This window comes from Macaca nemestrina, chromosome 7 (assembly GCF_043159975.1).
Source record: "Macaca nemestrina isolate mMacNem1 chromosome 7, mMacNem.hap1, whole genome shotgun sequence".
NCBI classification, from domain to species: domain Eukaryota; kingdom Metazoa; phylum Chordata; class Mammalia; order Primates; family Cercopithecidae; genus Macaca; species Macaca nemestrina.
In genome coordinates, this window is record NC_092131.1 from 119,748,781 (window position 1) to 119,769,339 (window position 20,559).

Genomic DNA, 20,559 nt, shown 5'->3' on the forward strand with positions numbered 1-20,559 from the left:
TTGTCAATACATCACCACATTCGAGAATACTTCTGAAGGACACATAGGACAAAGCAGTTAGATCAGATAGTATACCACTAACTGCATTTGATAAATTCAGAAATAGACTCAAAGAAGCTAGCAGTCTAAATTCAAACTGCTAAAAGCTGCTCGAAGAAAGGACTCAATCCAAACTTTCTGACTCCACAGTCATGTTTGTTTGTTTTTCCTTTTAAGTATTTTCATATTCCCCATAAAATCAAGAATAAAACAAGGCCGCTCTAGACTCTACATTTTTTAACATGGTTCTAATGATTGGGTCATTCAGTAAGTCCTTACAGTGATACAGCTTTGCTCCCACCTACTTCCTTAATGCTATTTTTGACAAGTATATTACATTTCTATACATAATAGACCCAACAATACAATTATACATAGTGTTTTATACAATTGCTTTAAATCACTTAGGAGAAGAAATATCTTTATTGGTGCTCTTTGGTATTTTTCTGTGAATACAAATTACTGCTTGGTGTTGTTTTCAACCTGAATAACTTCCTTTGATATTTCTTATAAATCAGGTCTGCTAGCAATACATTCTCTTGGTTTTTGCTTACCTTAATTTTTGTAAGATGCTTTTTCTAGATATATGATTCTTGGTTGATAGTGTTTCTTTCTTTCTTTCAATATTTTAAATATGCCATCCTACTACCTCTGGAATCCATTATTTCTTTTTCTTCCAAGACAGAGTCTCACTCTATCAACCAGGCTGGAGTGCAGTGGCACGATCTCGGCTCACTGCAACATCTGCCTCCCGGGTTCAAGTGATTCTCATGCCTCCGCCTCCCGAGTAGCTGGGACTACAGGCATGTGACACCATGCTCAGGTAATTTTTGTATTTTTAGTAGAGATGGAGTTTTACCAGGTTGGTCATGCTGGTCTTGAACTCCTGACCTCAAGCGATTGGCCCTCCTCAGCCTTCCAAAGTGCTGGGATTACAGGCATGAGGCACCGTGCCCAACCGTGGCCTCCATTATTTCTGATGAGAAATCAGCTATTAATCTTATTTTGCTTCCCTTACACATACTCTTGCTGCTTTCAATTTTTTTTTTTTTGCCTTTGTCTTTTAACATTTTAACTAGATATATTTGGATATTGATCTCTTTTCTTTTATCCTGCTTGAGCTGCCTGAATATGTAAATTAATGCTCTTTTCATCAAATTTGGGGAATTTTCAGACCTTATTGTTTGGAATATTTTTTCTGATCCTTTGTCTCTCTGATGTCTTTATGTAACTCCCATCACGTGTATACTAATGCACTTACTGATACTCTACACTCCTCCGAGATGCTATTTGTTTTTCTTCATTTTTTTCTCTCTGTTCTTCAGATGGCATAATTTCTATTGATTTATCTTCAAGTTTGTAAATTTTTGTTTTGCCGGCTCAAACTTACTGCTGTATTCCGCTAGTGAATTTTTTATTTTGGTTATGGTACTTTTCAACTACAGAATTTATACTTGGTTATATTTTATAATTTCTCTCTATTGATATTTTATGCTTCATAATGAAACACTATCATCATATCTTCCTTTAATTATTTAGTCATGGTATTCCTTAGTTTTTTTTAACATATTTATAATGGCTGCTTTGAAGTCTTTGTCTGCTAAGTCCAACATTTGGGCTCTGTCAAAGGCAGTTTATGTGGGTCACATTTTTCTGTTTCTTTGCAGGTCTCATAATTTTTTTTGTTGAAAACTAGACATTTTAGATACAGGCATACATAATTTGATTGCAATTCACTTTACTGCACTTTGCAGATACTGATTTTTTTTTTTACAAATTGAAGGTTTTTGGCAAGCCATATCAAGCAAGTCTGTTGGAGCCATTTTTCCAACAGTATGTGCTCGCTTTGTGTCTCTGTGTCACATTCTGGTAATGCTCAAGATCTTTCAAACATTTTATTATATCTATAATGGTGATCTGGGATCAGTGATCTTTGATGTTGCCATTGTAGTTGTTTGGGGTACCATGAACCATGGCCATATAAGATAGCAAATCTAATTAATAAATGTTATGTGTGCTGACTGCTCCACCTACCAGCCATGTCCCCATCTCTCTCCCTCTCCTCAGGCCTTCCCAGTCCCTGAGACACAACAATACATAAATTAGGACAATTAATAACCCTACAATGGCCACTAAGTGTTCAAGTGAAAGGAAGAGCCAAATGTCTGTCTCCTTTTTTTTTTTTTTTTTTTTTTTTGAGATGGAGTCTCACTCTGTCGTCCAGGCTGGAGTGCAGTGGCACGATCTTGGCTCACTGCAACCTCTGCCTCCCAGGGTCAAGCGATTCTCCTGCCTGAGCCTCCCAAGTAGCTGGGACTACAGGCATAGGCCACCACACTCAGCTAATTTTTGTATTTTTAGTAGAGACGGGGTTTCACCTTGTTAGCCAGGATGGTCTCGCTCTCCTGACCTCATGATCCACCTGCCTCAGTCTCCCAAAGTGCTAGGATTACAGGCGTGAACCATGTCTGTCTCTTAAATTAAAAGCTTGATATGATTAAACTGAGTAAGGAAAACATGTCGAAAGCCAAGATAGGCTGAAAGCTGGGCTTCTTGCATAAAGCAGTTAGCTAAGTTGTGAATGCAAAGGAGAAGTTCTTGAAGGAAATTAAAAGTACTACTCTGGTGAACACACAAATGATAAGAAAGTAAAACAGCCGGTTGCTGATATAAAAAAGTTTTAGTGGTCTAGATAAAAGGTCAGACCAGCCACCACATTCCCTTGAACCAAAGCCTAATCCAGAACAAGGCTCTAATGCTTTTCAAGTCTATAAAGACTGAGAGAAGTGAAGAAGCTACAGCAGAAAAGTTTGAAGCTGGCCAATGTTGGTTCAAGGAAAGAAGGTTTAAGGAAAAAGCCATCTTCATAACATAAAACTGCAAAGTGAAGCATCAAGTGCTGATGTAAAAGCTGAAGCAAGCTATCCAGAGGATCTGGCTAACATCATTGATGAAGGTGGCTGCAGTAAAAAACAGATTTTCAATGTAGGCAAAAAAAGCCTTACATTAGAAGATGTCATCTAGGACTCTCATAGAGAAAAAAGTTAATGCCTGCCTTCAAAGCTTCAGAGAACAGAATGATTATCTTGTTAGTGGCTAATGCAGCCCATGCTCATTTACTGTTCTGAAAATCCTAGGTGATATGGTTTGGCTGTATCCCCACCCAAATCTCATCTCAAACTGTAGCTCCCATAATTCCCACATGTTGTGGGAGGGACCCAGTGGCAGATATTTGAATCATGGGGGTGGTTTTCCCCATACTGTTCTCGTGGTAGTGAATAAGTCTCACGAGATCTGATGGTTTTTTTAAGAGGTTTCCCCTTTAATTTAGCTCTTTTCTCTCTTGTCTGCCACCATGTGAGATGTGCCTTTCACCTTCCACCATGATTGTGAGGACCCCCCCAGCCATGTGGAACTTTGAGTCCATTAACCTCTTTTTCTTTATAAATCACCCAGTCTCAGGTATGTCTTATCAGCAGCATGAAAACAGAATAATACACTAGGTCCCTTAAGAATTATGCTAAATCTGCTTTTCCTGTGCTCCACAACTGGAACAAGAAAGCCTGGATGACAGCACATCTGTTTGCAGCTTTGTTCACTGACTATTTTAAGCCCACTGTTGAGACCTACTGCTTAGGAAAAAAAAGATTTATTTCAAATATTACTGTTTATTGACAATGCACCTAGTCACCCAAGAGCTCTGATGGAGAGGTACAAGGAGATTAATATTGTTTTCATGATTGCTAACATAAATATCCATTCTTCAGCCCATGGATCAAGAAGTAATTTCAACTTTCAAGTCTTATTATTTAAGAATTACTTATTTATTTATTTATTTTTGAGACAGAGTCCCACTCTGTTGTCCAGGCTGGAGTGCAGTGGTGTGATCTTGGCTCACTGCAACCTCTGCCTCCCAGGTTCAAGCCATTCTCCTGCCAAAGTGCTGGGATTATAGGCATAAGCCATCACACCCAGCCAAGAAATACATTTTTAAGGCCATAGCTGCCAAAGATAGTGATTTCTCTGACAAATCTGGGTGAAGTAAATTGAAAACTTTCTGAAAAGGATTTGCCATTCTAGATGCCATTAAGAACATTTGTGATTCATGGGAGGAGTTCGAAATATCAACATTAATGAGAGTCTGGAAGAAACTGATTTCAATCCTTGTGGATGACTTTGAGGGGTTCAATATTTTAATGGAGGAGATAATTGCAGATGTCACGTACATAACAAGAAAACTAGAATTAAAAATGGAGCCTGAAGATGTGACAGAGTTGCTGCAGTCTTGAGGAGGAGTTGCTGCTTATGGATGAACAAGTAAAGTAGTTTCTGGAGGTGAAATCTACTCCTGGTGAAGATACTATGAACGTTGCTGAAATGACAACAAAGGATTTAGACTACTACATAAACTTATTTGACAAGGCAGCAGCAGGATTTGAGAGGATTGACTCCAATTTCGGAAGAAGTTCTACTGCGGGTGAAATGCTATCAAACATCATCACATGCTACAGAGAAATTTTTCATGTATGAAAATTGTCAGAATTAAAACAGAGTCACTAATGGTAAGAGAATTCTGATAAATAGAGCTGGGAAAGGCCATAAAGAGAAGGTTCTCACACTCCTATGCTTGATAATGAAAAGATTCTACAAAAACCACAGCCTTACACAAAAGTCATTACCACCTTATACAAAAAACACTTCTACAAGGTCATCTACCCAACAATTGTCTATACAACCTTGGATTGTATCACCTTGTTATTGATCTTTGTAACCAACGAAAATTATTTAAAAACAACTATGTAGTCCTAATCTTTTCCTTTAAAAACCTTTATCTTTCTTTACCTCCCTGAATACACACATAGTTTACTATGGCATGCATAGTCCCATTGCAATGCTCTATCCCCAAGTAAGTGTCTTTTCTTTTAGAGAGCCTCTTTCTATTTGTTATTTAGGGTGACATATACGGTGTCAAAAGTGGGATCTGAAAAAGATCACGCTTGGGAAGAATCAGTGATTCTTGGAACCAGTGTGTGGTACTCACTTCAGCCCTTTGAGTTCTCTGCTTCCATTGCTCACCTTTTCTGCCCTGGTGAGTTTTCTCTCAGGTTGAGTCTCTCTTCTTTTGGTAGAGGCTTTTTAAATATTATTTGGGATCTGGTTTAGATAAGGCCACCTTAATAAAAAAAATAAAAAAAAAAACCATACATCATTATTGGGATGAAAAAAGACTTTTTGTCTTTTCTGATATGTCCTTTCTGGTATAAAGACAAATGTTTTTTTCCAGATTGAGTACTCTTGGTTTCCACAGAATTTACATTCTGTCTCTGAGGCATATCTTCTGGTGAATTTGCTTTTGGTCTAGCTTGCATACCCAGTTTAATATTTTATGTGATCTGTACACCTAGGTTAAAATGTTTGTGAACATTCTTATCTGGGTTTTTTTTTTTTTTTTACTTTTCCCCTTACTTGTTTCTGAAAATCTTCTGAGAGTAAAAATAAACACTCTGGATGGTGGGTGCAGGACAACTAATTAAAAGCCACAGGGCAATCACCATCATCTAAAACACTGGTCTAAATTCCAGATGTTCTCTGACACGATTTTTGGATTTTCCTCGCTCTTGAGAGATTAATAAGAAACAGAATAGGATTCACAAACATTAAGGCATGCCAGGTTTTCTGGGACTCCAGCCAGCTATATATTATGGCCTGTTCTTGTGTACATTTTCAAACTGATAGGCAAATTCCATCAAGGAAAATTCAGAGTTCAAACGGTCTTTATTCAAAAAACTTGCAACTATAGAGTTAAAATGGAGAGTCTTACATGTTCTCTCTCTATTTTTTTCTACCTACTTTGAATTTGTTGACTTTTCCACTGGTGTTAAGATAAAACCACTTATGGCGTTCAAGCAATTTTTAAAAGTCTTTAAGAACTTTCAAATCAATGGTTTTGCAAATTTCTATAAGTTCCATGGTAACCAACAACCCTGATATATTTTAGAAATATAAAATAGGTTTGCCTAACAATTGTGTGCAATGATAAAATACTTAACTGACAAATTAATAATCTAAAGTAAAAAAAAATAGATAAATATTTCTAAAAATTAGGCTCTCAGATCAAACAAGTCAAAATCTTGAGCTCAGAGCAGTAACATAAGGTATATCTGTCCAGCATAAAAATTTTACTTTTTGGCTACACCGAGGCCAAAAGGAAAAAGCTGAGAAAAAGAGAAAAATAAACTGCTTAAATTCTTCCCTGTCCACATTTGTTAATGAAGTAAACCAGATCAGCAAATAGATTTGTTACTCGTTCGAGGCTACCTGGAGATTTTATTTTTCTTATACAATTCAGCCAATCCTAGATAAAATGTAAATATTGAAATTTTAACCTTGAACTCACTTGAAGCTAAAAAAAATAAGATGAAGGAAGTTTTTCACAATCAAACTGACATGGAAACTGTTTTACCCAAAATTTCGATCTTCAGCCTTCATTCGATTACCTATCAGGGCAAATAAAGTTTAGTAATGTGAACAAATCTCAATTTTGTTAGAAATATAATTTGGATCTAACTTTCTTTTATACATCAGTGAGTTGGCCAGGCACAGTGGCTCACACCTGTAATCCCAGCACTTTGGGAGGCCGAGCTGGGTGGATCACCTGAGGTCGGGAGTTTGAGACCAGCTTGCCAATATGGTGAAACCCCAGCTCTACTAAAAATACAAAACTTAGCTGGGCGTGGTGGTGCGCGTCTGTAATCCCAGCTACTCCAGAGGCTGAGGCAGGAGAATCACTTGAACCCGGGAGACGGAGGTTGCAGTGAGCCGAGATTGTGCACTGCACGCCAGCCTGGGCAACAGAGCGAGACTCTATTTCAAAAATAATTAATTAATTAATTAAAAAAACAAAACAAAAAAACAAACAACAAAACAGTGAGTGGTCATACTATCTCATGACTAAAATACTAAAATGAAAGCTATAAGATTTTTATTTGAGCGTGTATATGTTTAGATGTGTTATGGATATGTACATTTATAATGTTGTATTCTGTACTTACATAGTAAAATCTGATGTCGTTGGCCAGAAATCCTCTAAGAATAAATGAGTTCTTATATAAAATATAATATGTATATAGCCATTAACCCAGATACCTTTTAGTTCACATGACTAAAGTAGATCTTTAGTAAATAAACTGGTTTTTAAGTTACTGATAAAATAAAAATAAAAATGTCTTCAAAATTGTCAGTATGCATTTTTGCTTAAGTTTACTGGTCAGTTTTATATTGTCTCTTCTAGATATTTTAAGGAATCTGGGTTTGACACAATGGTTACGAAACTATAAATCTAGCCTAAAACAGAATTATCTGTTTGTGTAATTTTTTGACAAATAAGACTTTAATATTGTCAGTTTAATGAAAACAGATGAATATTCTGATACATTTGCTGAATATTTACCAGCAAAATATCCACATATTTAACTTTAAGGTTTTTACTGAAATACCTAACACAGGCTATTAAAATGATTAATAGGGAAATAACTTGAAATGGTGATGGGCTTTGTCTACTTTTCAGTTCTCACAAGTAGTCTAGGTAAACTTTTTAAAAAATCAAGTAAATGTAAATCAAATAAATGCTTATAAATGAACCTTTTATGGTTTTCTTCTTTTTTACTTTTCTTTTAAATAAACTTTTTCTGTAATTGGAAACCTTAAAGTTACGTTATGTTAAATTAAATAATAGATACTCTGGTATCTATGCCTGGGCCATTTCCAAATAAAAAAAAATTTTAACTGAAACACATTGCCGAACATAAATATAAGCTTGTTCTTGGCTTCTTAAGTTTTATAGAAAGACTAAAGTATATGAGTCTATTAATATACAATAAAAATTATGTTATGCACAATCAGAAATGATAAGGGGAATACTACCACTGACCCCACAGAAATATAAACAACCATCAGAGAATATTATAAACACCTCTATGCACATAAACTAGAAAATCTGGAAGAAATGGATAAATTCCTAGACATATACACCCTCCCAAGACTCAACCAGGAAGAAATTGAATCTCTGAATACACCAATAACGAGTTCTGAAATTGAGGCAGTAATTAGCCTTTGAACCAAAAAAAGCCCAGGAGCAGATGGATTCACAGCTAACTTCTACCAGAGGTACAAAGAAGAGCTGGTACTATACTGAAACTATTCCAAAAAATTAAAAAGGAGGGACTCATCTCTAACTCATTCTATGAGACCAGCATCATCCTGATACCAAAACCTGGCAGAAATAAAACAAAAAAAAGGAAACTTCATGCCAGTATCCTTGGTAAACATCAATGCAAAAATCCTCAACAAAATACTGACAAACTGAATCCAGCAGCACATCAAAAGTCTTATCTACCATGATAAAGTAGGCTTCATCCCCAGGATGTAAGGTTGGTTTAACATATGCAAATCAATAAGTGTGATTCATCACACAAACAGAACTAACGACAAAAACCACATGATTATCTCAATAGATGCAGAAAAAGCTTTCAATAAAATTCAATATCCCTGGTATTGAAGGAACATACCCCAAAATAGTAAGAGCCATATATGACAAACCCACAGCCAATATCATACTGAATGGGGAATACTGGAAGCATTCCCTTTTAAAACTGGCACAAGACAAGGATGTCCTCTCTCACCACTGCTGTTCAACATAGTATTGGAAGTTCTGGCCAGGGCAATCAGGCAAGAGAAAGAAATAAAAGGCATTCAAATAGGAATAAAGAAAGTCAAACTATCCCTGTTTGTAGATGACATGATCCTACATCTAGAAAACCCCATCGTCTCAGCCCAAAACCCTCTTAAGCTTATAATCAACTTCAACAAAGTCTCAGGATACAAAATCAATGTGCAAAAATTGCTAGCAATCCTATATACCAACAACAGTCAATCTGAGAGCCGAATCAAGAAGACAATTCCATTCACAATTGTCACAAAAAGAATAAAATACTTAGGAACACAGCTAACAAGGGAAGTGAAGGATCTCTACAAGGAGAACTACAAACCACTGCTCAAAAAATCAGAGATGACACAACAAATGGAAAAACATTCTATGCTCATGGGTAGGAAGAATCAATGTCATCAAAATGGCCATACTGCCTAAAGTAGCTTATAGATTCAATGTTATTCCCATTAAACTACCATTGACATTCTTCATAGAACTAGAAAAAAACTATTTTAAAATTCATATGAAACCAAAAAAGAGCCCAAATAACCAAGGCAATCCTAGGCAAAAAGAACAAAGTTGGAGGCATCACACTACCCAACTTCAAACTATACTACAAGGCTACAGTGACTAAAACAGCATGATACTGGTACAAAAACAGACACATGGACCAATGGAACAGAATAGAGAACCCAGAAATAAGACCACACACCTACAACTATCTGATCTTCAACAAACCTGACAAAAACAAGCAATGGGGGGTGCCCATTTAATAAATGATGCTGGGATAACTAACTGGCTAGCCATATGTGGAAGATTGAAACTGGACCCCTTCCTCACATCACATACAAAAATTAAGATGGATTAAAGACTTAAATGTAAAACCCAAAACTATAAAAATCCTAGAAGAAAAATGAGGTAATATCATTCAGGACATTGGCATGGGCAAAGATTTCATGATGAAGATGCCAAAAGCAATTGCAACAAAAGTAAAAATTGACAAATGGGATCTAATTAAACTAAAAAGCTCTGCACAGCAAAAGAAACTATCAATAGAGTAAACAGACAACCTATGGAATGGGAAAACAACTGCAAACTATGTATCCAAGAAAGGTCTAATATCCAGCATCTATAAGGAACTTAATCGAGAACTTACAAGAAAAAACAAACAGCCCCATTAAAAAGTGTGCAAAAGACATGAGCAGACATTTATCAAAAGAAGATATACATCAGGCCAACAATCATATAAAAAAAAAATCATGATCGTCCAGGCTTGGTGGCTCATACCTGTAATCCCAGCACTTTGGGAGGGTGAGGCAGGCAGATCCCTTGAGGTAAGGAGTTTGAGACCAGCCTGGTCAACGTAGTGAAACTCTGTCTCTATTAAAAATACAAAAAATAGCTGGGTAAGGTGGTGTGTGCCTGTAATCCCAGCTACAAGGGAGGCTAAGGCAGGTGAATCGCTTGAACCTGGCAGGCAGAGGTTGCAGTGAGCTGAGATCACACCACTGCACTCCAGCCTGGGCAACAAGAGTGAAATTCCATCTTAAAAAAAAAGAAAGAAAGAAAGAAAGAAAGAAAAGAAAAAAATCAACATCACTGACCATTAGAGAAATGCAAATCAACACCACAATGAGATACCATCTCATACCAGTCAGAATGGTTATTACTAAAAAGTCAAAAAATAGCAGATGCTGGTGAGGTTGTAGAGAAAAAGGAATGCTTTTATACTGTTGGTGGGAGTGTAAATTAGTTCAACCATTGTAGAAGGCAGTGTGGCCATTCCTCAAAGACCTAAAGACAGAAATACTATTTGACCCAGAAATCCCATTACTGGGTACACTCAAAGGAATACAAATCATTCTATTATAAAGACACATGCACACGTATGTTCATTACAGCACTATTCACAATAGCAAAGACATGGAATCAACCTAAGTGCCCATCAGTGATAGACTGGATAAAGAAAAGTTGGTAAATACACACAATGGAATACTATGCAGCCATAAAAAGAATGAGATCATGTCCTCTGCAGGGACATGGGTGGAGCTGGAGGCCATTATCCTTAGCAAACTAATGCAGGAACAGAAAACCAAATACCACATGTTCTCACTTATAAGTGGGGGCTAAATTATGAGAACACATGGACACATAGAGGGGAATAACACACGCTTCTCAGAGGGTGGAAGGTGGGAGGAGGGAGAGGATCAGGAAGAATAACTAATGGATACTAGGCTTAATATCTGGGTGATGAAACAGTCTGTACAACAAACCCCCATGATACATGTTTACCTATGTAACAAACCTGCATATCCTGCACATGTACCCCTGAACTTAAAATAACAGTTAAAAAAATATGTTATGGGGAAACATATTTCTAAAACTTATAAAATAGTTCTGATCTCTAAAATACTGATATGTAACAGACAAATCAAGATTTCTTGCTTCCCAGGCTCTTGCTAAAAATTTAAGGTTGCTAAGAGTTAAAAATTCACATTAATATATTCAACTTTGTACTTAAAATATACCAAAAAAGTCAGATGTGTTTTTGATGAAAAAAATTATAAGAACAGTATGCAAATATGCTCTTTGTTGAGAAAGAAAGAATAATTTTGTCTAATTCAGAGGTTATTTGAAGATTGTTTTAAAATATGGATTTATGAAGGAAATAGAAATAAAATAAAATGGAACCAGCAAGTAGGAGAGAGAAATGTAAAGAAAAGTTATAAACATGAAAATGTGTTTTTGGTAAAAAACATGAAAAAGAAAAGAGAATAATTTTAAATAAGAAAGAATCTTGCATGGTAAATTTTGTCCTACAGTAAAGTAATTCATTATTTAAGATAGAGGAAGTATAGGAAAATGCAGAAAGCCCAAGTTTGTCATCAGTGGTCTTAGTAGGTTGCAGTAAGTTTCATCAAAAATAATTTATAGAAGGAATTGTTTGTATGATCAAATTGGCTATAATTGGAAGGAAATTATTTAAAAGTATTTCTAAAGATTGAAATTGGACCTTAAAAATGCATTAATCCAAAATGTTAAAATATGGTTCTCTGTGTAAAAACAAGATTTTCTTAAAGTATTGATTTGCTCATAGTAGAATTGCAAGAGGTTTTGATTTTTAATTCTGAAACCCATTTATTTAATAGCCATCTTCTAAACTACAGACAGTTTCTATTTCATCCAGATATCTAATTAGTTTATCTAGTTTCAGGTTAGAAAATGCTGTGTTTTTTATTCAGAATGGTAACTTCATTTCTTGAGGTAAAATTTTCCTTTTTGAAACTTCTCAGACTTGTATGTTAGAAGTTCAACTTTTGCTATACCTCACCACATATGATTTGTAGGACATACATCATTGCCTTCTGCTCTTTCTTCCCTTGAAAAGGTGTATCATTTTGCTTGGCTCTGGTGATAACTCTCTCCTTCAACCTTTTTGTCAACTGCTGTAACTTGTGTGTGTGTGTGGAGACAAGGTCTTACTATGTTGCCAGAGCTGGTCTTGAACTCCTGGCCTCAAGTGATCCTCTGACCTCAGTGTTCCAGAATTCCAGGATTACAGGTGGGAAACACTGGGCCTGGCCAACTGCTGTAACATTTTCTTCAGTTTTAACTCCGTTGTTATGACCTGATGCTGACATTTTATTTTGGAGGTCTAGAAAAGCAATGTTTTCCTCCAATATAATTTGATTCCATACTCTTGGCTTTTCTTGATGTGTCTGAATTGTTCCATGAAACCAGGAAACTTGTCATGCTATTACTAAGAGCCAAGAATTCTCCTGGTCAAGGTACTAGTTCTCTTGTTTACATTCCTCTATAAATAGCATACAGTCATAATCTGGGATATACCCTTCATGTGTCTGATTAATTTGAGTTCCAGGTTATCTAAATGGGCTTCACCTAAGGAGGAGCAATCACACTACAGGAGATTTTTCTTTACCTTTTTGGTAATTGGCCTTAAAATATATATATATATATATATTATATATATATAATATATATATATATTTTACATTATATGAAGATAATACCTCCATTGTCTTTATTAAGTTTTGATTATTTAGGAAAACTGGGCTTTAAAGAGGTTAAGATTTTAATATCCATGCAACTTTCTGTGCTGCTTTTGAGTCTTTTATCACTCTGAATAATGAATAACTTATTTTATAGTGACTGGTGATTCTGTTTTTTAAAATTATTTTTATTTGTTAAAATTTTTTGTAAAGACAGGATTTTGCTATGCTGCCCAGGCTGGTGTTGAACTTCTGGCCTCCTGCATTGACCTCCCAAAATATTGGGATTACAAGCATGAACCACCATGGGGGCTGGGGCCTGTGATTCTCTTTTGATCAACTGTTTTGAACCTTTTAATATCTTTGGCAGTTTTCCCCAGAATCAATATTCTAAATTATCTCTTTTTGACCTAAAATTAACTGGGATTTTCTGGGTGGGCCTCCAGAGAGCCTCAAAAAATGTCTCTCTATCTTGCAGAGATACTAAATGATTAGACTTAGGTAAATTGTATGGGAGGCATTGCCAAATGGTAAGTGATGCTGGATCTTCTTTCAGTTACAATTAGAGGTATGCTATTAATATAAAGTTTCAAAAATTATTTAATGTTATTAAAATCTGTTAATTTATCAAAAGCCATAATTTTATTGCTATGTTGAAGGTTTTCTAAAGCTGTATTTGTGTGGCTATCTTATTAAAGTGAGTATTCTAAGGATTATATAAAATTTATAAAAGATTATAAAAAATTTATAAAAGTCCTGATGTGACACTGTCAATCATGATTCTGGTTGTTATCGTAAAATACTGCAGTAGTATAAATAAATAAATTTCTTTGTCAACTGAGAGCTTTCATCAGATTTTAATCATGGCTATTCTAAGTTTTTGTCATCTGTAATTACTGTTGTGAATTCTTCTTTAAAAGTATTGCAATCAGCTATAGTCTAAAATTGCTTTTCATGGAAAACGCTCTAACAAGGGCTCTTGAACACAGATATCTGATAACTTTAAGATCAACAGACTCAATCAAAATTTCCAGAGCCCTAATTAAAAAACCAGTGGGTTCATAAAACTGCTAATTAACATCAAGCAAAACAAAACAAAATCATGAAACTAAGCAATTGATAAAAATAATGTTCTTACGACTCTTACTTAAAACCTTATTGGTTCTTTACTTAAATGTTTTCCAGATTTCGGGAAATTTTATCTCATAAGCTATCTATAGTTTATAACAATTTGGTAACGCATACAAAAATAGAAGCAACGGCTTCTTCTCCCTACTTGATTCTTCCAAAATTCAGAAATTATTCATGAGTATTTTTATTCACATAAGTTCAATAAAAATACATTCTCTCTTGGGGATTTGGGGCGGACCTCAGCTAGGCTCCGCTCGCGGGTCCTGCAGCCTCTGGCCTCACTAGTGCAGCCCGGTGCGGCCCTCGTGAGGCGCGGCTGCTTGTGCGCTGGTCCGGCCTGGAGGAAGCGCCCCTTTGGTCTCCCGGGGTTTAGCGCGACTGCCCGCAGCCGGAAATCCCTCATGGACCTGCGCCGGGCCAGATGGCGCTGCGGGCGGACGCCCCCACGGGTGAGTGGCTTTCCCGCTGAGGGCGGGCCCGCGTGGCCCCCGCACCCCGCTTCCAGTCCCGCGAGCAGCCGGGTTTCGTGCCCTCAGGTGGCTGTGGTTAACAAGTCGCGAACTTGTGGGAATTCGTCCATCAGGGTTTACCTGGTGTGCTGGACGTTTTTCAAGTGAGAGGTAAGAGTGTTTAAAGAGGGTTCGAGAACATGTCTTGGACAACTGCAAATCAAATGACTGGAAAATTGAGAGCTTAACAGCTGAATTTGTGAACTTAGAGTTCCTCCGTTTAATAAATGTAGGCTTGATTTCAATTTCAAATCTCCCCAAGCTGCCTAAATTGAAAAAGTTTGTACTCAGTGAAAATAGAATCTTTGGAGGTCCGAATATGTTTGCAGAAAAACTTCCAAATCTCACACATCTAAACTTAAGTGGAAATAAACTGAAAGATATCAGCACCTTGGAACCTTTGAAAAAGTTACAATGGCTAAAAAGGAGAAGATGAGAAAGACGAGGAGGATGAGGATGGTGAAGAAGAGGAGTTGGATGAAGAGGAAGATGAAGAAGATGTAGAAGGGGATGATGACAAAGATGAAGTCAGTGAGGAGGAAGAAGAATTTGGACTTGATGAAGATGAAGATGGATGAGGATGAAGAGGAGGAAGAAAGTGGAAAATGTGAAAAGAGGAAAGAGGAAGATAGAAACAGATGATGAAGAAGATGGTTAAGACCCCAGACCACCTGCAGAAACAGAACTGTTCAGTATTGTTTGGACTACTCATGGATTTGGTAGCTGTTTAAAAAAAAAAAAAAAAAGTAGCTGTGATACAAACCCCAGGACATCCACCCACCCAAAGAGCCAAAGAATAGGTTCTGTGACATTCTGCCTTCCTCCATTTAGTCCCTCTTGGTAATCTACCACCGAGTTTAGGGACTTCACCCCAACAAAATTGTAAGCGTTGTTAGCTTTTTGTGTAAGATTCTTGCTGTAGCATGGATAGCTGTGATTGGTGAGTCAACCATCTGTGGCTACCAATTACACCGAGATTGTGACAGCATTTTTACTTTTTGTACAACAAAAAAGCTTTGAAAATAAAATCTTAACATTGAATATATATGTGTGTGTATATATATATGTATAATCTCTTTATAAGTAGGATACAAGTGGAAACCTTGGTTATATTACCAAAATTTTGACTAAAATATCACATTTAAGAATGTGCAGAAAATACCTGGCTTCCAGAGTTCCCAGCCTCACAGTGAGTAAAAATTGTCACTTCCTAGCAGGTCCAAGAACCTTAAAACTGTATGTAAAATCTAAAGTTTGCCTTCTTATGGGTTCCTAGCCCCAAAAAGTTTTTAAATATGAGATTCCTAAGTGATCAGTACAGAGAGAAAAAGTAATTTTTCCAAAACCAACACTGTAATCCATCTGTATTGGACTGTAGCCTTGTGTATTATTTTCAAGTTCTCATTATCTACCTATAGACTAGACTAGACCCTGAATTCTCCTAATTTTCTCTAATATTTGGTTACAACTCTCCAACTAAAAACAAAAGTTGCCCCATTCCTAAAGCCCTACAAGCTGAAACTAGACAAATTTTAAGAAAGAAGTCTCATGCTCAGTGTATTAACCACACAAAAAACTCACCATGCCACCCAATGTCATGACCAGAGATGCTCATCAACTACAAACCAGGATAAAAAGTTGGTGTTTTCACACCATAAACAGCTTTTCCCAAGATGTTGAAATAAGACTCCCAGCCAGGCATGATAGCTCACACCTGTAATCCCAGCACTTTGGGAGGCTGAGGCGGGCGAATCACTTGAAGTCGGGAGTTTGAGACCAGCCTGGCCAACATGGTGAAACCCCGTCTTTACCAAAAACACAAAAAAATTAGCTGGGCATGGCGGTGTGCGCCTGTAGTACCAGTTACTTGGGAGATTGAGGCAGGAGAATCGCTTGAACCCAGGAGGCAGAGGCTGCAGTGAGTCGAGAATGTGGCACTGCACTCCAGCCTGGGCAATGGAGGAAGAATCCACCTCAAAAAAAAATTTTTTTAATAAAATAAAAATTTTAAAAAAGAAATAAGACTCCATAACATAATGAGACCTCCCTTAATGTTACCTTTTTCACTTGGCAAGTGAAATGGTGTAACCGAAATTTCACAGTTAATAGCTGCTAACCTAACAGAATCTACCCTAAGAAATCCTTTAGTAACCACTGGTTAAATAAGGAAATGTCTGTACTATTGCTAATACTACATGCTGTACCTAGACACATCTTCTCTGGAAAAGTTCAGACCCATGTTTACAATATAAGAAAACAGGCAAACATGATTACAACAGGTCTCACTTAATTCCCTATAGTCATTTGATTTATTCAATTAGTTGTCTTTAAGCGTAGATTCTGGTTGAGGTGGGAATATTGCTTGAGCCCAGGAGCTCGCAATCTGCCTGGGCAACATAGTGAAACCCTGTCAAAAAAAAAAAAAAAAAAAAGTTTTAATTAGCTAGGCACAGTGGTACCTGCTGTAGTCCCAGCTACTTGGGAGGCTGACCGTAAGAGGATCACTTGAGCTTGAGAGATTGAGGTTGCAGTGAGAGGCAATGACTCCACTGCATTCCAGCTGCAGTGACAGAGTGAGCCCCATCTCAAAACAAATGAAAAACAAAAGCCTAGGTTCTAGCTGAAAACCATTATGCAAACTAGAATTTGGTCATATAATTATTAATTTTACTTTGTATTTTCCCTTTTTAAACTTTGGATCTGTTATTTATTAAATGTTTGCAGAAGTATGAAACAATGCTGGCTCAGCACTTTGACACAATTGCAAAATTGAGCTTAATAATGGATTCTGGTAGACTTGACTTAAAGCCACTTCCTCCAACCTTCTTTGTTGCGCAAATGTAGCTAAAAGGGTTTTGACACTGACTGCTAGTCACCGATTACCCCCCTCCACTGCTCCCAGTGTGACACAAGACCAGCCACTGGAACAGGTTCATCCCAGTGTCGAGAGACATCAAAACCTAACTACAGGTTGATTGATCAGTGATGCTTTTGGAAAAAGATCTTCATCAAAAACGGGAAATGCGAAAGTTATCAGAATCAAAATGGAGTCACTAATGCTAAAAAAAAAAACACAAAACCCTGACAAGTAGAGCCAGAAAAAGCCATGAAGAAAGAATTCTCAAGTTTGTATGCCTGATAACAAAAAGACGGCACAAACCACAACCTTGCACAAAAGTCATCACAAACTTATACACAAAATCCTTCTGCAAAAACATCTTCCCAAGAACTGCCTGTCCCACCTTGGTCTGGGCATCATCACCCTTGTTATTGGTCTTTGTAACCAAGGATAATTGTTTCAAAACAATTATGCAACCCTCCTCATTTTTTTTTATTTTTATTTTAAAAGCCCTTGTCAGCTGGGCGCGGTGGCTCACACCTGTAATCCCAGCACTTTGGGAGGCTGAGGCAGGCAGATCACGAGGTCAGGAGATCGAGACCATCCTGGCTAACACAGTGAAAACCCATCTCTACTAAAAATACAAAAAAATTAGCTGGGCGTGGTGGCAGGCGCCTGTAGTCCCAGCTACTCGGGAGGCTGAGGCAGCAGACTGACATGAACCCAGGAGACAGAGCTTGCAGTGAGCCGAGATCACACCACTGCACTCCAGCCTGGGCAACAGAGCGAGACTCTGTCTCAAAAAAAAAAAAAAAACAAAAACTCTTGTCTTCCTCTACCTCCCTGAATATGCACTTAGTTTACTATGACATGCATATTCCCATTGCAATGGTCTGTCCCCAAACATACATCTTTTCTTTCAGAGAGCCTCTCTCTGTTTGTTCAGACTGACATGTGAAAGAAGAGTCAATTGATGTGGCAAACTTCATTGTTGTATTATTTTAAGAAATGCCATAGCCACCCTAATCAACCCCCACCCTCATCAGTCAGCAACCATCAACAGCAAGGCAAGATCCTCCACCATCATAAAGATTACAACTCACTGAAAGCCCAGATGGCTCTAAGCACTTTTTAGCAGTAAACTATTTTTAAATTAAGATATGTACACTTTTTAGACATAAAGCCATTGAACACTTAATAGACCACAGTATAGTGTAAGCATAAATGTTTATATGCACTGGGAAAACAAAAATTTGTGTGACTCACTTTAATGCAATATATGCTTTAGTGCAGTAGTCTGGAAACAAACCCGCATTAGCTCTGAGGTATGCCTGTGTGTTGTAGCAACTCTGTCTATTGTTTCTCCATGCCCAGGGCTCATTGTTTTTGTTTGCTTGTTTGCTAGTATATTTGTTTGGCAACTGTGGTATTATAAGAAACATATTTGGGTTTTGTTCTTTGTTCATGGCACAGAGCTCCTAAAACTCTTGGAATTTCCTGAATGATGAGAATGTCTTTTGTTATTCATAATAAGCTCCTTTTGATCACACTGAATTTATACTAATAAGGTGACTTAAGGTGGAGCCCTTAGATAGTCTGGTGATGGGGCTGACCACAAGAAGAACCAAGTGATTCTAGAGTGGAGACATTTAGCTCCACTCACCCAGCTCCAAGAAGAAAGGTGAGGGGCTGGAGATTAAACTCTGAGAGAACTCTTGAACAATAAATGTTGATATACTTCTGGACTGGTGAACACATGGAGGTGCTGGGAAGGTGGCACCCCGAAAAGTCATGGAAGCTCTGCACCCCTTTCCTTACTCCTTACCCTATGCATCTCTTCCATTTGGCTGTTCCTGAGTTGTATCCTTTATAACATCCTTTGTAATAAATCAGTAAATACAGAGTGCTTTCCCAGCTCTATGAGTCATTCTATCAGATTATTGAACTTGAGGAGGGGGTCATGGGAACTACCAATTTTACAGCCAGAAGTATGGGTGGCCCAGGACTTGCATTTGGCATCTGAAGTGAGGGCAGTCTTGTAAAACCAAACCCTGTTAGCCTGTGAAATCTGACACTAACTCCAGGTAGTTAATGTCAGAATGGAATTTAATTGTTGGACACCCAGTTGGTGTCTGGAGAATCAATAGTTGGTTGTTAGTGTTGGAAAACACTCCAGTGACCTTGGCTACACTAGTTTGTTGAAGTCTATTTCCTGGACACTGTGCAGTCTCTGGTGTTACTTATTAGAGGGCACAGCCTTGGGCATGAGCAGAGTCCCTTGACTCCCCAGATGAATCTTAACAAGATAAACAAAGTAACATAAAGAATCATCTCACAACTTACAACAAAGATGGATTTAAAAACCAAGTGATAATAAAATAATAAACAAATATGCAAGGGATTTTTAAAATTATCTTTTTATTACTTTTTACTCTTTTTTATCATAAAATATTCATTTTATATGTGATTATATAAAGTTCTAAATTTACATTCCTCAAAAACTCTCAAAGCCAAAATTAAAACAGAAATGCACTCATACATTATGGGGTGCTGTGCAATTTACTCAGTATAACTTAGCAATAAATATCCCCTTAAAATCAGGCCACCACTCCCCTCACTTTATAAGTATTATTATTTTGACATAAACTAGCTATATACTAGAAAACTTAATTTGCTACTGTTTTCTTTTTCTATGACTTACGTATTTATTTTAGGGTCTCAGGTACATTAAGTTGGATTAATTGTGACACACTCTCAGCAGAGGTCCTCTAGTTATTTAGCCAGTTATTTTACATAATGTAATAAGCACCTGTAAACCTATAACCCCAAAGTAAAAGCTAAGATTTTGATAATAGTTTACATCTAAATATAAGAGTCTTTCATTCCCCATGCCTCCCTCCCCCCAGCCAAGGTAACCGTCTCCTAAATCCTGTGTTCATTATCTGCTTGCTTTTCTTTATATATAGTTTTATTATACCTACATGTAAACTCAAAATTATACGTTTTAATTTTATTTTTAAGTTCATAAACATATAACATGCTCTATGTATTATTTTCATTATTTCGTGAAGTTCTTGGGAAAATTTAATTGGAGCCTCTCATTACTTGTAAAATATCTGGCAGGAAAGAAAAGTGAAAGAAAAACTTGGAAATAATCATTTTTAGAAAAGAGAAGTGGGACAAAATTCAGATATTAGGAAACAGAAATACAGGCTATTATCTTACTTTCCATAGCTTGGAAAGTTTAAAAGTTCTTGTTGGATGACAAATGTAAGTCATCACAGTGTAGCAAAGAAAAAAAAAAAAAAAAAACTAGATTGAAGC

The 20,559-nt window shown here is 36.9% G+C and overlaps 1 pseudogene; it reads left to right on the plus strand.

Moving 5' to 3' along the window:
- The first annotated feature begins 14,308 nt into the window (after positions 1-14,308).
- On the plus strand, positions 14,309-15,317 carry LOC112428750 (acidic leucine-rich nuclear phosphoprotein 32 family member B pseudogene; annotated as a pseudogene).
- Positions 15,318-20,559: the final 5,242 nt, after the last annotated feature.